This window comes from Perognathus longimembris, chromosome 5 (assembly GCF_023159225.1).
Source record: "Perognathus longimembris pacificus isolate PPM17 chromosome 5, ASM2315922v1, whole genome shotgun sequence".
Taxonomy (NCBI): Eukaryota; Metazoa; Chordata; class Mammalia; order Rodentia; family Heteromyidae; genus Perognathus; species Perognathus longimembris.
Genome location: NC_063165.1, coordinates 75,195,932 through 75,219,907, shown reverse-complemented (window position 1 = coordinate 75,219,907; position 23,976 = coordinate 75,195,932). Strand labels below are relative to the sequence as shown.

General features: G+C 40.9%; 1 protein-coding gene and 1 long non-coding RNA gene across 10 annotated transcripts in view; one reads left to right on the top strand and one right to left on the bottom strand.

Moving 5' to 3' along the window:
- The window catches only part of Mecom (MDS1 and EVI1 complex locus), a 568,324-nt gene that overhangs the window by 384,213 nt on the left and 160,135 nt on the right, over window positions 1-23,976 (bottom strand). The gene's annotated exons all lie outside the window — the stretch shown is intronic.
- Window positions 11,281-12,819, top strand: LOC125351999. The gene is made up of 2 exons (XR_007211075.1): window positions 11,281-11,929; window positions 12,144-12,819. It is a non-coding gene; the product is annotated as an uncharacterized LOC125351999 (long non-coding RNA).

Sequence of the window (23,976 nt, the reverse complement as noted above, 5' to 3'; positions counted from 1 at the left end):
ACATACACGCACACGCGCTCACACACACCCTTAAGAACTACCAGTCTCAGAGCCATAGTCAGAACAATGAGTAGTCTCGTTGTTCAAGTAGTGAAACTTTTAACTAATATATATTTAACTCACTGTATAATATCTATATTTTTCTGTTGTCCCAACTTTACATGCCACTTCATTCCTTCAAGAAAACTTAAGCATTCATGAGGTGCTGAGCACTGGTGCTCAACAGCAGAGCTTCTAGTTCTAAGTGATGGTTTATTTGATCATTTGACCAGGCAGCATACCTAATAAAACCTCAAAATATCTGTGTAGCAGTCTACCTTTGAAATGAATCATTGATCGTGTGTGTGTGTGTGTGTGTGTGTGTGTGTGTGTGTGTGTGTGTTGGCTGTATGGGGGTGGAGCCATAGCTCCACTTTTTGGTGGTTAATTGTAGAGTCTCATAGACTTTTCTGCCGGGACTGGCTTCAAACCTCAGTTCCTCAGACTATAGCCTCCCAAGAAGCTAGTGTTACACACATGGGGCACCAGAGGCCAGCTTACTAACTGAACTTTGTTCATGCAAAACCTGCTCCCACTAGTAACAAAAGCACACAGCTGCCTCCTTCATTTTTGCCTTTCCATAGAAGCTGAGGTGAGCTCTGCTCTCTGCTGTGAAGTGTATTGCACACTCTCCAAAACATAGGCACTAGGAAAACTGAAGTTCCTCAGGGGAAAATGGTTTAATCTGTAGTAATATCTCTCTGTACATATGATGTGCACAAATGGCCCTGACATTTTTATGAATAGGGAAATGAGAGAGCGTGTTACAGGAAGCTTGACAACCAGAATGAAAGGTGAAGATGCATCTTAAGCTGTTGAAAGCCTAACAAGATAAAGACAGGCAGGAGACAGTCCCCTTAAACATGATGAAATAAAGCCTGAAGGGAAAGAGCCATAGGGAGATTGATGAGTAGACACATTGAGACACAAGATGAATGTGTTCGACCTGACAGTAACATGTGGTTAAATTAATCAAAGTACCCAAAGTGGGGCAGAATACAGATCTAGGCACTCACTATCATTGGTGTAGATGTGAAATTTGAGATGATTTCAAAGAGGCAGAAGAGATATGAGAGGAAATGATTACTACCAATGTACTGTTACAGCAGTGACTACTGATACTGGCTTTTCTTCCGGTGTGTGTGTGTGTGTGTGTGTGTGTGTGTGTGTGTGTGTGCGCGCGCATGCAATGAATAGTGCTTGGGGGTTTGAACTCAAGACCTGAGTACTGTTCCTGAGCTTTGTGTTTAAGGCTAATGCTCTACTGCCTGAGCCACATCACCACTTCTGGTTTTGGTGTTGTTAATCAGAGATAAGAGTCTCATAGATGTGCTTGCTTGGGCTGGCTTCAAACCTTGATCCTCAGATCTCAACCCCCTGAGCCACTAGGATTATAGGCATGAACCACTGATGCCTGGCTCTTTTCTTCCATTTGAAAATTTTTTTTTTTTTTTTTTTTTTTTGGCCAGTCCTGGGCCTTGGACTCAGGGCCTGAGCACTGTCCCTGGCTTCTTCCCGCTCAAGGCTAGCACTCCGCCACTTGAGCCACAGCGCCGCTTCTGGCCGTTTTCTGTATATGTGGTGCTGGGGAATCGAACCTAGGGCCTCGTGTATCCGAGGCAGGCACTCTTGCCACTAGGCTATATCCCCAGCCCCCATTTGAAAATTTTTAAACAAATGGTTAGTATCAAAAAATCATCTTAGGGGCTGGGGATAGGGCCTAGTGGCAAGAGTGCTTGCCTCCTATACATGAAGCCAAGAGTTTGATTCCCCACCACATATGTAGAAAACGGCCAGAAGTGGCGCTGTGGCTCAAGTGGCAGAGTGCTAGCCTTGAGCAAAAAGGAAGCCAGGGACAGTGCTCAGGCCCTGAGTCCAAGGCCCAGGACTGGCAAAAAAAAAAAAAAAAAAATCATCTTAGGTGACCTTTCTCTTATGAATTTCAGTTATGAGATCTTGAGGGCAGCAATGTTCAGAACATTGTTATGTATGACTAAAATTACCAAGCTGATTATTTATGCCACCCATTTCTTACTCTCTAGACCCTAAGCACAGGTGTGGTTCAGCCCTGTATGCCAAGCTTCCACGGGGCTTTACCCCTGACCCAAACTCGCAAAACTGTCTTCATGAAATCAGATGCTACGAGTTCTCCCTGTTGAGAACATGGTTAAAACAAGGAAGACATAATTGTTTTTTTCAAAACATCATCAAGGATAAGCATGGAAATAAATTAGCCTTTAGCAAACTAAAATGGCGAATTAATCAGAACACCCCACTGAATGCCCACATTGCTAAAGATTCCTTACCCACCACAGAAATTACCATGCTAACTAACAGCACACTCTTCTACTGAAGTTGTTCTTCACAGTATGGTGGGGGATAGTGGCCAATTTCAGTACATGGTGAAGATGGAGAGGAGAATGGAGAATCCTGTCTGAAACTCGCCTCCAGGTTAGATCCCTTCTTTCCTGACTTAGTCACTATTGTCCTTCTGTGAGAGGCTCCCATAAGACTTGGCCACCACTCTCTTAATAATCCTTCACACATTTGAGGACGGCTATTAAGTCACCTCTAAACCTTCTCAATACCAGTAATCCTGATTCCCATTCATCTTTTTTCATCGGTGCTATTCTCCAACCCGTTAATCATTTTCATGGTTCTCTCCTGGACCCTGTCCAAGTTCTACACGTATCTTTAAAATTCTGTGAATTATGTGATTGGTTTACTGCTTTGATAAGCTGGGGTGGTGGGAAAGGTAGAATCTCATCCCAACACACTATAAATGTCTATCGGGGAGGAAGGCAAAGATGAAGACACAGATGATTGGATTGTATAGGACATTGCAACTCAGACATGATATTCACATAAATACTTATTCTTCTGTAACTATTTCTAAATTCATCATATTGTCATGTACTAGCTAAGAGCTCTACAACATGAGCCACAACCCTGACCCTTTGAATAATGTTTTGGGTTTTTTGTTGGTTTTTTTTTTGTTGTTGTTGTTTGTTTTTGCAGTTCTGGCATTTGAACTTGGGGCCTCAAGATTTCTAGGCAGGTGCTCTCACTTGAATCATGCTCCCCCGGCCCTGAGCCACAATTTGAGTCTACTATACACGTCTTTATGCTGCCAATCTACACCTGAATTTTTTTTATGTAACAGAAAAGATGCTACTTTTTTCCCCAAAGTTTTCGTTCTTCTTTAGTGCAAATAACTTTTAAATTGCAAAAAAAAAAAAAGTACTACACAGAGCACCTATGAGAAATAGTGTCCAATATGTCTCCTATATTGATTCAGTCTAAACCGTAGTTTTTCCAAATTAGGGTCACAGGCCCCAGCCTGAACACAATGCTATCTGAATACTTGTGCACACTCAGAACAATGGATAGAAACTCGAGTTTCATAGCCCTGGCCAGCTTTTACTTAGTAAGAAGCAACATAGCCCAGGAATGGTGTTGGTGGCTGGCTACTTACAAGTCAGGAACATTAAGAGATTGTTCTAACAGGAAAAGAAAAAGAAAACAAAAACTCATTTCTATAAACCCAGCTACTCAGAAGGCTGAAATCTGGGGATCATGGGTTGGAAGCCAGCCCAGGCAGGAAAATCTGTCAAACTCTTACCTCCATTAAACTACCAAAAAAAAAAAAAAAAAAAAAAAGCCCCAAGTGGAGAAGTGGTACAAGTGGTAGAATGCTAGCCTTGAGCAAAAGAAACTCAGGAACAGCACCTAGGCCCTGAGTTCAAGCCCCAGGACCAGCATCCAAACAGGAACAAACAAACAACAAAAACCTTAAAAGATCTGCATCACAGGACTGGACTGAGTCTTTGTGAAATTGCCCCTGTAACGTTTTCAGAACCACACAAGAGAATACAATGATGCTACCAGAAGGGTAGACTGTAGCAGCAAAATGAGCGCCAACAGTGAAGGCGGACATACAGGCTGTTCACTTGGGTAAGCATGCGGGACACGGGAGCCTCTATGGATCCAGGGAAAGGCAGGAGCAGAGAGAGAATGTGGTGGTGGCCAATGGCAGAGGACCTCACCCACAGCAGGCATGGTGGAGGAGGCGGAGTTTGGCAGAAGAGAACAGGGTTCAGTGGATAGCCAGCCAGTTGTTGCCGCTCTGAGCTCTAAACATTCCTTAGAGACTGCACCCCCATCTTTAGACTTTTACCCTGTGTCAGAACCAACTGCCCATATGGAAATTATTATTCTCCCTTGGCCAAGGGGTTTTGTTATAAAAGATCTGTAGTGTTTGTAACCTCAAGGAGCGATTTCCTCAAATTTTCTAAGACTGCTTCATGTTTTCTTTTTTTAAAGGCTCACCATTATCCATACCTCATTTGAGAGCAAGTGAAGTGTCAAATTAATGTGTTTTTCCAGGAAGTGGCTTCCATTACTTCCTCAGGGGAGCGAGGCTCTTTCTGAGGGTTATCAGCAAGATGCTGGCCTGGCTTCTTGTGCCAGTCACTGTTCCTGGCTGGCCATTTCCCCTCTGGCTGAGATAACCCTGCCATGACTCCACATTCTTGCGTTTAGTACCTGATTCCACCGCAAAGCTTTCCCTAGATCATGGCTGGACTAAGTGTTTCCACATCTTGGTTCATTCCCCAAGACCCCAAGCTGACTCTTGATTGAACTTTGGTGGAAAATCCAAGTCATGCGACAATTAAAAGAAAAACAATGATTTGTTCTTGATTCCATTTTCTACCCCACAGTAATGAACAATAAATACTCCCATAGAATTGTGATCAGTACTGAAAATTTTCTTGGAGACCCATATAAAGGTGGATTAAACAAGGCGCTGGTGGCTAGCTACTTAGGGGGCTGGAATGTGAAGACCATGGTTCAAAGCCAGGCAAAGCAGATAAATTATAAGAGGTTGTTTATTATTGTTGTTGCAGTTGTTATTGTCTTTAAGAAGTCGTACAAAGAAGTTACCATTTAACAAAGAAGTTTATAAATACTATATATCTCAATCGACATCACACCTTTCAATATTCTCACCCATACCCTCTCTACCCACCCTTCCCTCACTCTTCTTCACTGTGTAAGATATACACTGGGTTACATTGAGCCAAGCACCAGTGGCTCACACCCATAATTCTAGCTACTAAGCAGACTGAGATCCGAGGATCACAGATCAAATCCAGACCAAACAGGAAAGTTCATGACTCTCCTCTCCAATAAACTACTAAAAAAATTTTTAAATCCCGAACTGGAGGGGTGGCATAAGTCACGAGCCTTGAACAAAGAATTCTAAAGAATGGCAACCAACAAGAACGACAAAAAGATCGCTCACAGTCCCTAAACAACAGACATGAATCATAGACTTAGGAAAGACTAATACAACAATTGTTCATCTCTTCACTGCCACTGTTGCCCCTGGAACTCTGCCCTGTAACTCTGTGACACATTAAAATGGGCAATATGTTTATTTGCTAATCCTCTGCAGTCTGGTTTCATCAGTTCTTTCATGACATTATTCTCCCCATACCATAATTTATATGTAACTTCCTCTACCTCCCTGCTTTCCACAAGATGTCAATAATCCGTCCTGCTGGTCTCTTCCTTACTATTTGTTCTTTTTCTTTCTAGGGCTACGACCTAGTCGAGTTCCTTTAGTATTGACCCCCAATGTTTCTTTCATAGTGACCTACCAACTCTCTGGTATTCCAACTTTTCTACTGTACGATTCATCCTGTATATCTTTGCCACATTAAACATGCTAAAACAGAATTCTGATTTTACCTCTTTACACCTCAGACCATTCCAGTGAAAACTCCTGATGTGTCAATCAAGATCAGCATACCAGTGTTATTGAATGAATCTGCACAAGACTTCCATTGGTGGGCTTTAACAACTAATTTGCTATGACCCAAGGACCTTGAATGCATGACCAAAAAGTCCGGAATTAAAACCACATTGCCAGCCTCTGACCAGAAAGGGAAATTTCTTTCCATACCACCATAACCTATTGTAGGTTAGCAACTGCTAAACAGCCACACAAGAAGTATTACATGAAAGTCCCCCTCAGATAAGATGTTACACAAGAAAGTCATCACAGTAAAAGAGAAGTAAGCCCACAGAAAGGATTACTAGTAGGAAGAACTAACAATAACTAAGAAATCTGAAAAGATACTTTTAAATAATAGTGCTTAAAATTCTTGAAGTGGAAAAGAAAGATTAACTTCAATGAAACAAAAGCAAGATTATAAAATAGGAAAATGGCTATAGAAAGAACCAATTAGAAATCCTAAAATAGAAAAGCATGAAATAAAATATTTAATATATGAACTGAAGAGTACAGTAGACAGAGGTGAGGAGAAAATCAGTAAACTAGATGATTAAGCCAAATAAATCTCTGATAATTGAAAGAAATAAATGGTTGAAATAAGAGAAGTTAAGCAATAGAATGTTAATATACATATATGAGATATATATATATATATTAGAAGAGGTACAGTATTGAAAAGATAATGACTAAAACTTTCCAGAATTAAAAAGAAAGACATGGATACCTGGAAAGGCATGAAACATTAGAGGATGCTAAATATATTTAAATTCTTATCTTCCAATGAAAGAAGTTAGCAATATTACCAATAATCTCTTGTAGAGAAGTTAAAATAGTACAATGTATACTGAGGATAAAGACAAGAAGAAAAGTAGAAATAAAAAATATAGTCTCTTTCCTCTGCACACTTATAGCCTCTGTTACTATCTTAAGAAGAGATAAAAACTATCTTGTTAAAACTTCAGATTTAAGCTAGGCACTGGGGACTCACACCTGTAATCCAACTCAGGAGGCTGATATCTGATAAACAGAAGTTTGAAGCCAAACAGAGCAGGAAAGCCTATGAGACTCGTATCTCCAATTAACTAGCAAAAAGTGGGAAGAGGAGCTGTGGATCAAGTGGTACAAAGGTAGTCTTGAGAGAGGGGGGAAAAGAAAAGCTCAGGGACAGGGCCCAGACCCTGTGTTCAAGCCCAGAACCAACACACGAAAACAAAATGAAACAAAAATGCTACAAACGTTGCTGTATAACCCAGTTATAGAAACAGCATGGAATTTCCAAAGTAGACAACATTGTATTCAGTCAATCTTGTTTTATAGTTTGGAAGGTAATATTTAATAATTTAGCAGTATGTGAAGGAAGCAAGATTTGAAATAACTGAATAAAATACTAGGAAAAGCGCAAGTATTATGTCATGAGAGCCTAACAATGAAGGCTTCTAGAAGATATTATCTGAAAGTTAAATAAAACTGAATGAAATAGAAGTCATAAAGTCAGCAGCCAAGTGATAGTGGCTCATGCCTACAATCCTACTTACAAAAAAGCTGAAGTTGGGGGCTGGGGATATAGCCTAGTGGCAAGAGTGCCTGCCTCGGATACACGAGGCCCTAGGTTCGATTCCCCAGCACCACATATACAGAAAACGGCCAGAAGCGGCGCTGTGGCTCAAGTGGCGGAGTGCTAGCCTTGAGCGGGAAGAAGCCAGGGACAGTGCTCAGGCCCGGAGTGCAAGGCCCAGGACTGGCCAAAAAAAAAAAAAAAAAAAAAAGCTGAAGTTGGAGGATCACAGTTGAAAGCCATCCTGGGCAAAGGGCTATAAGACTCCATTCCCCAAAGAACCAACAAAAAGCCGGGCCGGAAAAGTAGCTCAAGTGATAGAGCACCAGCTAAGCAAACAAAGCAAGCAAGTAAGCTGAGCAAGTCCAAGGCCCTATTTCAAGTTCAAACCTCAGTAAAGCACACACACACACATATAACTGATGATGTTTAGCTAGTTACTCCTGACAGTGAGGCCATTGAATGAGTACTTATTAGTTCATCTTCTCCAATTTTAATAGTTTTTTCCCTAATCAAAAAGCCCCAATCACTTATTAATTATTCAGCCTCTGAATAATCTGCTTATAACTAAATAAATAATATTGTACTATAGGAATCGATATGAAACTACACATAGTGGCTTATGCCTGTCATCCTAGCTACTCAGGAGGCTGAGATCTGAAGATCAGGTTTCAAAGGCACTCCAGGAAAAAACGTTCAAGACCAAATATCAACTAATTAAAAAACTGAGTTTGGATGTGGATGCCCCTCCTCCCGGTATGCCCAAAGTATAAATAGGAGGATTTCAGTCTAGGCCAGCTCAGAGAAAAAGCATGACTCTATTTGAAAAATATCTAAAGCAAAAAGGTATGATTGTATCACATCTGAGTACCCTGGATACTGTTTATATGGGTATTAGAACTGGGGAAGGGATAGGGAATACCAAACTCGAGAGACAAAGAACAAAAAGACAAACCATTCAAAAAGCAACGCTTACAAAACCATTTGGTGTAAACCAACTGCACAACTCAGGGGGAGAGGGGAAGGGGAAGGGGGGAAATGAGGGAGGAGGTAACAAGTAGAACAAGAAATGTACTCACTGCCTTTCATATGAACCTGTAACCCCTCTGTATCACACTTTGACAATCAAGAAAAACTGGAACAAAAAGGTATGGAGAAATGGCTCAAATGGTAGAGCACCTGTCTAGCAATCTTCAGGTTCTAGGCTCAAACTTAAGTATCACACAAAAGATACATAAAGATATAGTTACTGATCTATAGATAGATATGTATCTATAGCTATCTAAGGAGAAAATCAAATTCAGCAGTAGAATTTTGAATACTTCAAAATAATAGAAACAACAAGTGTTACTTTGTACTGCCTTATCAGTAGACAAAAAGAAATGTTTAAAAATTTAACCTTGGGGCTGGGAATATGGCCTAGTGGTAAAGTGTTTGCCTCGTATACATGAAGCCCTGGGTTCGATTCCCCAGCACCACATATATAGAAAATGGCCAGAAGTGGTGCTGTGGCTCAAGTGAAGTGGCACAGTGCCAGCCTTGAGTAAAAAGAAGCCAGGGACAGTGCTCAGGCCCTGAGTTCAAGGCCCAAGACTGGCAAAAAAAAAATCATCATCAAATTTTTGATGATGGCACATGACCTGATGATACATCCCACCTTACACACAAAAGAAAAAAATGATTGGCTATTTTATGTCTAATTATTCACCTAACCATATCATATGCATTTTATAATTTTATATAATCTTTTGCTTATGAAAAATAAAATGAGGCTAAATCTGATTTAGATAAAGTCTCTCTTCTTTCCATACATTGAAATAGTTGTTGAAATCATAAAAATCCCAAATGGGACTGAAGGAAAGTTGTAATGGTCCAATGTAAACCAATTTATTCTTAATAAAAATAGAAATTAAGTCAAATTCGATCATTTTCCCAACTTTTATAAACTCTATGCTTTTTGGTTGATGGAGAAAGGACCTGAACTTGCAGGCCCTGCCTGAATCCATAAACCCTCCTTCAGCAGTGGTGCTCATATTTCCAAGCATAAATGATAATCCTGAGGTTTGATGAGATTTTGAGTATACATGCCTGCTTTCAGTCAAGTCATCCTATTCTTCACGACTCCGAATAGTGCAGTGAACACTAATAGATTTCCTACTTCCTCTGTCTATTGTTTTTATCATACCACTAAAGCTGAAGACCTAAGAACAGACATGTGAATTTTCAAAACAGGAGTAAAAAAGCATAGCTACTGAATTCCCTACTAAAATTACTGGAAAGGATTTTACACTGGAGATACAATGGTGCTGTACTTAATTTTTTAGCTACACCAATTAAAAAAGGAAAAAAAAACAGAGAAAGAAACAAAATCAAAAAGACTCTTATAAGAGTGCATGATTTTAACCCCTATCCCAACTCTGGAATACTCATTTGGATATTGCAACGAAAACATTTAAGTGTTGTTTCTACAATATCCTACCTTCTATGTCTACTTCAACAAGCAACCCTATTAATGAGGACATAAAACCTTCCCCTTTGTGCCATTGACAAGGTGTTTAATGATCAGGCTAGTCTTTTGCCAATTTTTATTGTACAAAATCTAACAAGGGATGTATTTGAGAGGTTTTTTTGTTTGTTGTTTTTTTACGAGGAAGGGCGGGGGGGGGTTGTGTTGTGTTTGGTTTTGTGCCTCTCCTTGGGCTTGAAGTCTTGGGCCCGGGTGCTGTCCCTGGACTTTTATTTATTTTTTTTTTTTGGCCAGTCCTGGGGCTTGGACTTAGGGCCTGAGCACTGTCCCTGGCTTCTTCTTGCTCAAGGCTAGCACTCTGCCACTTGAGCCACAGCGCCATTTCTGGCCATTTTCTGTATATGTGGTGCTGGGGAATCAAACCTAGGGCCTCATGTATACGAGGCAAGCACTCTTGCCACTAGGCCATATCCCCAGCCCTGTCCCTGGACTTTTATGCTCAAGGCTAGCTCTGTACCATCTGAGTCACAGCTCCACTTCAGGCTTTTATGTGTGTGTGATTAATTGTAAAAAAGAGTCTCATAGACTGTCCTGCTAGGGTTGGCTTTGAACTGGGATCCTCAGATCTCAACCTCCAGAGTAGCTAGGATAATAGGGGTGAGCCACCAGTACCTGGCTAGGAATGCATTTGTTCTCGGTGGATACTTTGGCTCTCACTTAAGTTACCACTTTTCTGGTCATCAAGTAAGAGAAAACTCAAAATAATTTTTACTGCAAATGTATAATATACTCAACCTTATTTTTAAATATATAATATGTTTAAAAATAGAGTACTGTCTTGAGAGGAAGAGTAGGGTTGGGAGGGGACAGTGCAAGGTGGTGACGTCAATCAAGATGCTCTGTGCTGGGCTGGGGATATGGCCTAGTGGCGAGAGAGCTTGCCTCGTGTACATGAGGTCCTGGGTTCGATTCCCCAGCACCACATATACAGAAAACGGCCAGAAGGGGCGCTGTGGCTCAAGTGGCAGAGTGCTAGCCTTGAGCAAAAAGGAAGCCAGGGACAGTGCTCAGGCCCTGAGTCCAAGGCCCAGGACTGGCCAAAAAAAAAAAAAAAAAAAAAAAAAGATGCTCTGTGCTCATAAACTGACATGTTGAATTGAAACCTCTTGGTCCAACTATTTAAAGATAATTCTTTTTTTTTTTTTTTTTTTGGCCTGTCCTGGGCCTTGGACTCAGGGCCTGAGCACTGTCCCTGGCTTCCTTTTTGCTCAAGGCTAGCACTCTGCCACTTGAGCCACAGCGCCCCTTCTGGCCGTTTTCTGTATATGTGGTGCTGGGGAATCGAACCCAGGGCCTCATGTACACGAGGCAAGCACTCTTGCCACTAGGCCATATCCCCAGCCCTAAAGATAATTCTTAATGTAAAAGGATGGCAGTTCTGTCCCTAAGTAACTAGATAGTGTGATTGCTGTGTCCGTTGCTTAAAATTCAATCTGTAGAGCCAGGCTCACACCTGTAATCCTGGCTACTCAGAAGGCTGACATCTGAGGATTATGGTTCAAAGCTAGCAAAGGAAGAAAATTTGTAAGCCAAACTGGAGCTATGGCTCAAGTGTGAGAATGCTATCCGTAACCAGAAAAGTTCAAGGATTCAAAAGCTCAGGGCCTAGTGCCTAGGCCCACCATTGACACAAATTAAAAAAAGAAACTTCAGTGTCTCTATCAACTGTTATTTTAAGCCAAAATCCACAAGCAATAAAATAAATAATGCTACCCAGTATCTTATGCTTTATTTAGCTTACTAAAGACGACAGGACTCACAAATTATGGGAAAATCAGCATTATTTATGATCCACATTGTAGTAGATATCCATTGTTCTGTTGCTGCCCATAATCCACATCCTCTTCTATAGTATTCTGATTTCCTTTCAAGGCTTTGCCTCTCACTCACAGGAAATGGACAAAGAACAGGATCCTAAATCCATCCCTTTCTTAGATGTTGGCATGCTGGCCAAGCTAGGCCATCATTATGAATGTGATGCTTGTAAAGAGAAATCGGGATATTAGAAGTACTGAGAGCTGGGCTGGGGATATGGCCTAGTGGCAAGAGTGCTTGCCTCGTATACATGAGGCCCTGGGTTCGATTCCCCAGCACCACATATACAGAAAACGGCCAGAAGCGGCGCTGTGGCTCAAGTGGCAGAGTGCTAGCCTTGAGCAAAAAGAAGCCAGGGACAGTGCTCAGGCCCTGAGTCCAAGGACCAGGACTGGCCAAAAAAAAAGAAGTACTGAGAGCTGTGCATGTTGGTGGTAGAACCACATATGACTCTTCCTGCCCCCTGTCCAATATCTACAAATGTCTGCCTTGATTTCCCCCCATTTCCAGGCCTGATTTTCTATCCATCCTTCAACTCAATGTATATCCTGTCCTAGTTCAGTAAAATAATAAAACTTTGACTAAGTTAGCAAGGGCATTTCTGTTCATTGCAGCCAGACAGCCCGAAACACCCTTTTTCAAATAAAAAGCAGAAATGTTAAGTAATTTCCCAGCAATGTACAACAAGCAAGAAAGTTGTGATGTACTCCTGGTCCACGATTCTTTCTGCTTTGTCACTCAGATAAAGTCCATCTCACAGCACTTTTTAACCGTGAAGCTTGAGTTTCCAATGGGAAAAATGTCTTTAAAGTTTAACATAAGAGGAGTCATTTCAGCAGAGTGGATGAAAAATACTCTAATTTTAAATAGCTATAAATATGGTGCTAGAACTTTTAGAGACTTGTCATCTATTTCCTTTGGTGTTATTTTCACATTTTTCTTTGTTTTGTTTTGTTCTGGTCTGTTGAGATAAGATTTGGCTCTGCAGTTCAAGCTGGCCTAAAACTCACAGTCCTCTTTCCTCAACCCCCTGAGCACTGGGATTACAGACATGTACCACCACAACAGCCATATATATATATATATATATATATATATATTTTTTTTTTTTTTTTTTTTTTTGCCAGTCCTGGGGCTTGGACTCAGGGCCTGAGCCCTGTCCCTGGCTTCTTCTTGCTCAAGGCTAGCACTCTGCCACTTGAGCCACAGCGCCACTTCTGGCCATTTTCTGTATATGTGGTGCTGGGGAATCGAACCTAGGGCCTCATGTATAGGAGGCAAGCACTCTTGCCACTAGGCCATATCCCCAGCCCCCAGCCCTATATTTTTATAAAAACAAATATATTTGCCATGTCACTGGGCTACCAATGCCCACTACTGATTGACTTTCCAAAATTCCATCTTGAATTAAAGTGAAATATATAAGAAAGCAAAATAGGAAACTGTGAATTAAATAAATTGAAAATATTGTTTCTAATAACTGCTCAAAGAATAACAACTCTGTCTTTGTACTTACCATGTACAATACAATTCACTAGCCTATACTTCTGTAATGCTACTAAGCCCTCACCACAGCTTTTCCGGGGCAATGTCAATACCTCTTTCCAAAGCAAGAGAAGTAGAATTTACAGATGTTCAGTAACTTGACCAAGTTCACATACCTGAACAATGGGAAAACTGAAATTCGAAGCCCTCATTCTTTGCAAGAATTCCATCTACCCTCTCAGAAACAGTGAACAGAATGGCAGGATGTAAGTATGCCCCATCAATTCTCTGAAGTGGCAATATTATTATACTATGACAATTGGCATTGTGTAAGTCAAAATCAACAGAAAATTAAATTTTGCCTTCAAATTTGGAAAATAGCAAGATAGGTAGATAGCGAGATAGAGAGATGATAGATAGATAGATAAATCTGAGCCAGAAAAAGCTTTGCAGTTCAAAAAAATCCAGGAACTGTTCTCTTATGTTTTTTTACAAGGGGTGGGGGAAGTACCTTCATTTTCTCCTCTGGAGTTCTTGGACTCCTCTATGCTATATTTCTCTTCAAGAAATTTAACTTGTATCAGTCAAAATTTCCATTTTAACAGATGTACATCTCAAACTCAATATACTACCCCTTGCAAGGAAATCCTGCCTAACCGAAGGGTGAATGCAAAAGTAGTTATGTGGAATGTTTCTTAAAGAAAAAAAAATCATTTTAGCAGTTAAGAAAAAAAGGAGACACACCTAAACTTACTTTTTCCATCTGGCTCCAATCCTGTAGTTCCTGGGCAAAGGAGATGGTATTTGCATTGGCAAGAGGAAGTGTGTGATTTCAGAACATCATTTGGTAGCGCTGTGGTATAGAGTAGAGTGCTAATGAGGCATGGTGGGGAATATCATTCTTATAATCCTATTGATTGCTTCAATATGGTAAAGTCTTATTTAACATGATACATCGACTCTCTACTCATGTCTGGCTATCCTCAAATTAATCCCACAAGTTATTAATATGCTTAGAAAATCTTAGAACTAGATGGAAGGGACTATGCTCTTCTGAAGATGTCTCAGAGGAAAGATGAAGCAGATCCTGCTTTCTTATTATACATAATTATAATTTATAAAATAGAAATAAATATATTTTATGTATTTTATTTATATATATTTATATATGTCTTTTGTCTTGTTTTTAATTCATGTATTTTATTATCTTTAAGTAGTTATACAAAGGGATTTTAATGCAGCATGTCCGTTTATGAATACGAAGCATCTTGTTTAATGTTACCCCTTCCATCATTCTCCCCCATCTCTCCCAACTCCATGCAACCTCAAGTTATCAGGTTCCATTTTCATATATGTATATTGAACATTATGACTATATTTGCCCACCTTTCCTCTCTCCATTTGTTTGCTCTACCCCCAGGCCTCCTCCCCCACCTGAAAGCACAGTTCAGCTTCCTAATATGTAGTTGGTTAAACTATAAGTGAGTTGATCGAAGGAGTTCCACTGTTGTCACTTTAAAAAACCCACTTGTGAGATAACAGCCTGAATCCACTCGGAATGGCAGAGCTCTGGTGGCCTGGTCATCTCTTCCAGGTCCACCTCTCCTCCTCTGAATACCATCACCACAGCCACAACACGTCCAGAGCACGTTCTAATCATAACTCCAGGCAGCTGGATGTCAAGAAGAATTTGTTGAGATCTTGTGGCTTTCAATAAGATCACACCCATTACCTGTAACTGTGTCAGCACTCTGCTGTCCTAGACCACATTGGGAAAGATGTCTGTCTTCCTGGTGCTACATGTATTGATGTGCAACTGTTAGGTCAATATTGGCATCATTTATGACTGGGGAAAAGGTAGAAGTGGTCCTTAGTGACCCAGAGGGATTATGGGAGATAGTCATGATTGTGCTTCTGTGTGTGTGTGTGTGTGTGTGTGTGTGTTTGTGTGTGTGTGTGTGCTGGTCCTGGAGCTTAAACTCAGGGCCTAGCACTCACTCCTCTTCCAGCCTTTTGATGGTTAATTGGAAATAAGAGTCTCATGAACTTACTTGCCCATTCTGGCTTCCAACTGTGATCCTCAGATCTCAGCCTCCTCAGTATCTAGAACTACAGGTGTAAGCCATCAGCACCTGGCTTATTTGTGTTTAAAAAATTAAAAAAGAAAACACCTGAATGAACCCACAAGCTAATAGAGGGGATCACCAGACTTCCCTCTTGAGCAGTGGAGGTAAGAAGGCAGTCTGATCCTACAGGGTTATCCTCATTTCAAATGGGGTTCTACCTCTGTGAGATTGCTAAACTCCATGCTTATACCAGTACAGTACTTAATGAAGATGTTCTCTCATGGAATTCTCACCGGTCACTGTTATCTATACCTTTCCTGCTTTATTAATTATGATATTCCTCAGCGGCCAGTGGCTCATGCCTGTAACCTCAGTTATTCAAGAAGCAGAGCTCAGGAGGATTGCTGTTTGAGGAAAGCCCAGACATAAACATGAGACCCTGTCTCAATCAAGAGCTGGATGTGGCAGCATGTACTTATCGTTTAGCTACATGGAACGTGTAAATAGCAGATTTTAGAATGTTCAGGTTGACCTGGGAATATGTGTGAGACATTCTTCAGAAAATAGACAAGGGAAAAAGGGCTAGAGACCTAACTCAAGAGACTGAGTGCCTGCCTAGCAAACACTAAACCCTGAATTCAAACCCTAGCTAGCACCCACTAAATAAGTTTTTTGTATACTCTAAAAAGTCTAAGTAAGGCTAAGATGTAATGGTAATAGTAAGGCCCTGGGCTCCACCCTGAGCAGTAAAAACAAAAAGAAGGAAAGTTTAGGTAGCTACTACTGTCTATACCTATTAATTGCTCTTCTTGTTGTTGGGGTTTGTGGTGTGGTGGAGGGGGTGTCTAGCTAGTGCAGTTGTTTGAATTCAGGGTCTTGGTCTTATTTGGCTTAACTTGTTCAGTGGAAGCTCTACACATTTAGCCACACCTCCAACTTGGCTTTGTGCTGGTTATGGTGGAGATAGATCTCTTAGACTTTTCTGCCCAGGCTGACTTCAAATTGTGATCCTGCAGATTTCAGCTTCCTGAGTAACTAAGATTGTAATCATGAGCTACTGGCTCCTGACACACACACATATATGCATATATATATGAATACACACACACACACACACACACACACGGCCAAAGCCCAATCATCACTCATAAACTCCCATTCCTTTCATGTTGCATTGTTGTTCTTGCTGTTCTCAGTTTATACCAACCTTAACCAAATCAATCCTATCATCGATCAGCCTGGCCACCTACATAAGACCTGTGGGAGATCTCTGAAAGGACAGTAGAGGCAGGTGGGTGACACAGCGAACACTCAGTAGTTCTGACTTTTAAAGACCTTCCATAAAGTGAATTGGGAAGCTAGCATTCCTAGAACAACCACACTGTCTACATGAGCACAAGCAAATTCATTGCATCTGCATGCTTACACATGCGCTCATTTCTTCCCCAACTATGTTGGGGTAGGGGGACCAACTTTCCTGTGTGTGACCCATAGTGCAAGAGTCTTCTGTTGCTGGATACAAAAAAAGGCAAACCATTTAACTTCTATTTATGGCCTCACTCTTTATCCCATATCTTGTCATATATGCAAGGCCCTTTCCTCAAAGACTTTTAACTATTAAGAAAAGATGTAATTAGATCTAATATATACAATATCCTGGAATTTTCAAAGTAGTAAAATGCAACTTAAATAAAGTCAAGGCCAGGTACTGGTGGCTCATGCCTGTAATCCTAGCTACATAGAATGCTAAGATCTGAGTATTCAATGCCAGCCCAGGCAGGAAAATCCATGAGACTCTAACCTTCCATTAACCACAAAAAAGCCAGAAATGGAATTGTGGCTCAAGTAGTAGAGTACCACCAACCTTGAGTGAAAAAGTTAAGTGACAGTGCCCAGGGCCCTGCATTCAAGCTTCAGTACTGGCACAAAAGAATAATAATAATAATAATAATAATAATAATAATAAGCTCATCATTGCTAAAAAAAAAAAAATGGAACCAACTGAGATGCCCCTCAGCAGACAAGTGCATCAGGAAAATGTGGTACATATACACAATGGAATTCTGTGCCTCCATCAGAAGGAACGACACAGCCCCATTCATAAGGAAATGGAAGGACTTGGAAAAAAGTCATACTAAGTGAAGTGACCCAGACCCAAAGAAACATAAACCCTATGGTGTCCCTCATTAGGGAATAGCTAGTACATGGATAGGCTAGTCATGGTAGAAGATCAAAATACACCAATAGCTACACCCACATGATCACATAAGAAGATGCCAAGTGAAATGAACTCCACGTTACAGAAACAAGAGGTATACCACTGTTGTAATTATCTTCAACATGCCATGTAAACTCGTATTTTTTTTTCTTTTTCCTTGTCTGTTTGTTTGACTGATTAGTTTAGTTTTGTTTCTCTTGTACTCCCTTCCTGCGGCTGTACCCTCGCTACCACTGAATCACATCTGAGTACCCTGGATACTGTTTATACAGGTATTAGAACTGGGGAAGGGAGAGGGAATACCAAAATCAAGAGACAAAGAACAAAAAGGCAAACCATTCAAAAAGCAACATTTACAAAACCATTTAGTGTAAACCACTGCACAACTCAGGGAGAAGGGAAGGGGGAGCAGGAGAGGGGGAGGGGATGAGGGAGGAGGTAACGAGTTGAACAAGAAATGTACTCACTGCCTTTCATATGAATCTGTAACCCCTTTGTATCACACTTTGACAATAAAGAAAAAAAAGAGTAATAATAAAATCCAAACTTTTCCCTAATCCTAGCTCATGCATCTTGAGGCAATGGGTGATATTTTGAACCTTTCCCAACGGCAAGAATCACATAGTCTAAATTCCATTTTCCTTTTTTTTCTCAGCTTTTAAGGGGTATAACTGACTACAAATTGTATATAATAAAAGTACAGTTTGATGCCTGGATAATATGCAGATACTGTGGAATGGTTCTTACAATCAACCTACTTAACAGATCCAATCTAACATAATAATGTGTATCTGTGTGTGTGTGTGCAAGTACACATGTGTGTTGAGAACACTTAAGGTGTACCTTCTTAGCAAACTTCAAGAACACAACACAGCATCGCTAACTCCGGTCACCATGGACACAACACACATCCAGAAGTTAGCTATCTTCCATAATTGAAACCCAGTTTTGCATACTTGGAAACCTGAACACCTTTGGCTGAACGCTAAGAGGAAGAGGAGGCCTCGCACCTGCTCCTGGGGAGGTTGCTTTCCCTCTGGAGCAAACCCTTCTGCAAAGGAAGTCCTCTCCTCCATCTTTATCACAAGGGCGGCCTAGTGCTTCTGAGAAGCAAAGCTCACTGTTCATCAGTCAGACACGACAGTGCACCCACAGGCCGTTATTAACCTGCCAATCCTGCTCCCAAACAAGCCGGACAAGAGCTCACTAATTTGAAGATCAAAAAGCCACTTGTCCATTATATAATTGGAATGAAAGGCAAAATGTTGCCGTTCTGAAGAGCACAGTAATTACTAGCTGTTAATTGCTCTCTCGTGGTGGCTCACTTTTAATTAAAAAGAACAGCTCGTTGCAGGCCGATAAGCAATAGTGGAGACCATTGGTTTAATCAACAAAGCAGAAACATTTGTTTCTGCCCAAGCCAACAACAGCTTGAGAAATCTTCAGATGTCCAATGGAGATTAAAAAACTGTCTATTTAGTGCAGTCAGATTTTATTTTAACCAAGGAAATGACTATTTGAAGTCTTCCAGTGCCAGTATCCCTCCACAGGCCCTGCTGGTGCCGTGGAGACTAATCACAGGCTGGGTTGTGATCACTCAAGAAAAGAAATTTAGCGACTTTCCTCTAGACTTCATCATTCTTGCGTAATTGGCCTGTCTGAGGTGAGCACTCCTCCCCCCCCTCCCGCTTTTCTTTTTCTTTTTTCTAAAAAGAGAGCGCTTTAAAGTATGGAAAGCCCACAAACTGTGCATTTAATTACTGTTCATATTTCATGCAGTCAAACTGAATTTCATTTAAAAAGAAAATGATTTACCTATCTTTAAAAGACCCTATATGCTCTGCTTTGGGTTTTTTTCCCCCTTCTTTCTTTCAGGGGTTATATATTTACATGCCAAAAAATTGTACTTAGAGCATCAAAGTTAATTCTGTTTGATGCTTCTCTTGTCTTCCTCTTTCATCCAGGAGCCGCCAAATGACAGCTCCCTTCATGAGGGGTGGGGCTGGGGCCAGGCCTTGGAAGCACCGTGCTCTGCTAAACTAAGGTTTCCTAGGTTAAGTGGGGTTACCGGGTCCTAGTTTGGCCCACAGCTCCAACTGTGGGCAATGTGTTCACTCGCCCATCCCTCTTTACTTCTCTCCCTGCTAAGCCATGCTGGTCAGAGAGCCATTTGCTTTTACACTTGCATATGTTTTCTCTTAATCATCTCTTAGGAATCATATATGCTTATTTATTTATATTTATGTAAATACATTTCTAATCATTTTATTATATTTATATAATACATTATTCATATTTATATATATTTAAGTCTAGTCCTTTATCAGAAGTCACCATTTTTCTTTTGCCAATCCTGGGGCTTAAACTCAGGGCCTGAGCACTGCCCCTGGCCTCTTTTTGTTCAAGGCTAGCACTCTACCACATGAGCCACAGCGCCACTTCTGGCTTTTTCTATGTATGAGGTGCTGTGGAATCGAACCCAGGGCTTCATGTATACGAGGCAAGCACTCTTGCCCACTAGACCATATTCCCAGCCCCCAAAAGTCACCATTTTTATTTCACTTATCCTAATGGGTCCATCTCTGAGATGTCTGGATCATAGTCAAAATAATAGCAAGTTTTGATGGAATGAAATTCTGTCAGATTGTTGGTCATGTTTTTGCCCTGAACATTCATTGGTGAGCTTACAAAATGGCTGTCAGCTCAGCTCAAACAGTGCCTGCAGGAATGATCTGTCCCTTCCCAATCACTCCGCTGCTCTTCCTGCTCAGACTAAGCAACATCCTCCAAATACAGCTTAACAATTATGTAGGAAAAGGGGTGATTTAACTGGGACGGTGAAAAATGAACCTGTTCTGAGCTTGATTTCCTAGCTCTTTTCTTTTCGTCCTCACTTAGGTCAGTCTGCTGGACTGGTCCCAATCATGTCTCTATGACTATCTACTTAAAAGCACATAGCCCTCGCTTCTACTTGGGAATTTATCACTGGGTTTCAAATTAACTTATCCCTCTGAAAGTGTCTGCTTTCTGGAAGAAAGTGCAGGAAAGGGAAGGAAAAAGTTTCATGAAGTTTGCCTTTATCCTCTCTTTACTTATATCCAGGAATGAATGTCCTACCACTATAAAAAAAGCAAAAAAAAAAAAAAATGAAATTAAAGCCTAACTTGGCCATGTCTTAACAAGTAACTATGAAGAAGTCATTTAGGCTCGTAAATGTCAATTCATTCCATGAGGGGAAAAATAGCTCCTCTAAATGATTGTTGCAAGAACTAAATGAAATAATATTTTGAACAAAGTAGGTGCTCAGTGAATGATAGTTGGTCCAAAGCAATGTCAAGTGTTGGTGATACACATATACTAATTGAGGAAAGCTCCCTCCCCACTCCACCCTGGGTACACTTTCAAAGATGAAAGACCCTAGAGAAGATCAGCTTTACCCACTCTCATATTCCTCACCCAACAGTTCGTCACTGACCATGTCATTAATTACTTTGCCTACCGTAAAATCTGGCATGGCATTGGAGAGGAGACATTGAGTTACAGTCAAATTCCTGACATATAGAGGAATTTGATAGAGGATTCGTTTTAGTAGAAAAGTGGAAGGATTAAAAAGAACGACCATCCAGGAACTAGTGGCTCAAAGCTACAATTCTAGGTACTGAAGAGCCTGAGTTCAAAGCCAGTCTAGGCAAGAAAGCATATGAGATTCATATCTCCAATTAACCACGACTCACAAAAAAAAAAAAAAGCTGTCAGTGGAGCTATGGCTCAAATAGTAGACCACTGGTCTTGAGCGAAAAAGCTAAAGCAAGGCTATGGTACCAACACACACACACACACACACACACACACAATTTTGTATTCTGAAGTATAAGTTCCTGAGCACATGCCTTATGATATTAATGAGCAAAAGGAAAGTATACACATAGCTAAAAACATTTTCCCTGTTCATCTTATCTAGCTTGGCAGGCTTATAAATAAGAAATGAATTTCCCAGGCACCAGTGGCTCATGCCTGTATAATCCTAGCCACTCAAGAAGACGAGATCTGAAGATCACAGTTCAAAGCCTGCCTTACCAAATAGCTGGAAGTGGAGCTTTGGCTAAGTGGTAGAGCACAGCCATGAGCAAAACAGCTTAGGTACAGGGCCCAGACCATGCGTTCAAGCATCTGGACAAGCAACAACAAAAAAAAAAAGACACAAAGAAAAACAAGAAGGAAGGAAGGAAGGAAGGAAAGAAGGAAAGAAGGAAGGAAGGAAGGAAAGTTTGGCAGTAGTAAGATAAATTTGGTGAAGGTGAGGAACTATTGATTAGAGTAATAACATATTATTTTTAAAAGACCCTGTCACCAGGCAAATAATTAAATTGAATTATTATTTTCTAAAACAAGTGCTTTTCTAATTTTCTAATTCTACTGGGAACTGTCCCTTGACTTCTTTTAATTCTCACTGAGAATCAAGAAGCTTTTAAACCAAATACTGAACTCAATGGAAAATTCCAGGTCAAGGCAAAAATATTAATCTTATTTTTTAATCACAAAATAACAAATCTATAGTCATCCTGGCTCTACTCAATCATGGAGATATCAACTTGTGCAGCTGAAAGAGACCTACCTCCATGAGTCCAATGCTAATAAAAATGCTGCAGATCAGTAAAAATACATTCAAGAAATAATCACTAAATTCTATCCTCAGTCAAATGCCAAAAAGAACTTCTACTAGTATACCTCAGGGCATCGTTCTCCCCAAACCCCCAGTCTCTGAGATCCCCTAAGTGAGACTAGAACTTGCTAGAAAAGCGAATGGCCTATAGGTCAGGCGATGGCTTTGCCACCAGCTCCTGGTGAACTGGAGAAACCAAAGCAGCTTTAAGAATCGACTTCACTGATTAAGCAAATATCATAAGGGGTGGCACTGGTCAAGACACATGATAGCCATAGACTGCTTTGCTGAGTGGCAACTACTTTGGACAACTATGTAAAGATAATAAAAAATATTTTGAAAAGCAAGAAGATGATTTAAAAAAAAATAAAAACCAAACCTCTACTTTGACCGGCAGATGCATTAAGTACATCCGCATCATTGCACACCCAGCCAAGAAACCCAGCACCAGATTTTTTTTTTATCATGCCGTACTAAAACTCTGAACCCATTAAATACTAATTTCCCCTCCCACCTCCCATGAGCCCCTGGTACCCATGAGTGCACACTCTGTATCTGTACATCTGCCTGATCTGAGTATCTCATAAAAGAAGACTCATTCATGACCCTTTGGTGTCTAGTTTATTTCCCTCAGTATGTTTTAGAGGCTCATCTTTGTAACAAGATGTGTTAGAATTCCCTCCTTTTTCGAAGTTGTATAATACTCCAGTGGATATTTGTACCACGTTTTATTTATTTGTCCACCTGCTGATGGACATCTTAGATGTTCCCACATTTTGAATTTGGTAGCATGCAGTATCTTTTTGCAGTCCTGCTTTGGAAAATTCTGGAAAATCCAAACATCTATTCATGTACTCTGTCCCATACCAACTACCAGAAAATACAAAACAAATGTCTTCAGATAAAGTGAAATCAGTCTTTCTAGATCAAATATGTATTAAGCCAAAGTCCTCCTACAGCCCATGCACATTGCGTAACGCATGCATGCATGCTGCTAGGTATGGCCAAAGCTAAGCAATGTGCCCATACACAGGCCTTTCCTTTTTGTCACTCTTATCTTTAGGTAGCTAGCTGTACAGAGGGTTTCGAGTCCACATGTCAGTTTATGAGTGTACTGCATCTCGATCAATGTCACCCCTTTTGGCATGCTCCCCATCTCTCCCAACACCATCCATCCCCTCGATTTTCCTGGTTCCAGTCCACCCATGTACATTGCATCGTATGACTACATTTACCCGCCCCTTCCCGTCTTCCCTTGTCTACCCACTCCCCTCCATCTCACCTCTTTCCCCCACATACCTCAAGTTTCAGCTTCCCAGTAGTCAGTTTACTAGACTGTAAGTTAGTTGCTCAAAAGAGTTACACCACTGGAATTCTCCCCTGCACGTACCCTGCTTTAGTTAATATGTTTGCACGTATATGCATATGGCCCCTATAGGTGATTGCATGTGTATTTATCACTTAGATCTCACTTCCACGCTAAGAGAGAAGAGCACTCGTGGGCTGTCTGAACACTTACCTGAGATCATCTGCTCAGCACATCAGCCCCAGCAGGCCCGGGGTGACAGATCCCGTTACCTCCTCCAGCATTCACTTTGTGATTGGGGCAAGGGTGGGGTTCACCTATTTCCGGTTTCTAATTTCAGGCACTACCTGTCACCAGCAGTTTTGACTTTTCACAGTTTTCTTTTGAGCCTCTTTGCTTTCTTTCTCATACTTGTGCGAGAGTTTATCAGAGGAAACACTTGCCCTCCCAAGGATGGTTTCCACGCTGTGACAGATTAATCCAAGTTGAGTGAACTTCCTTC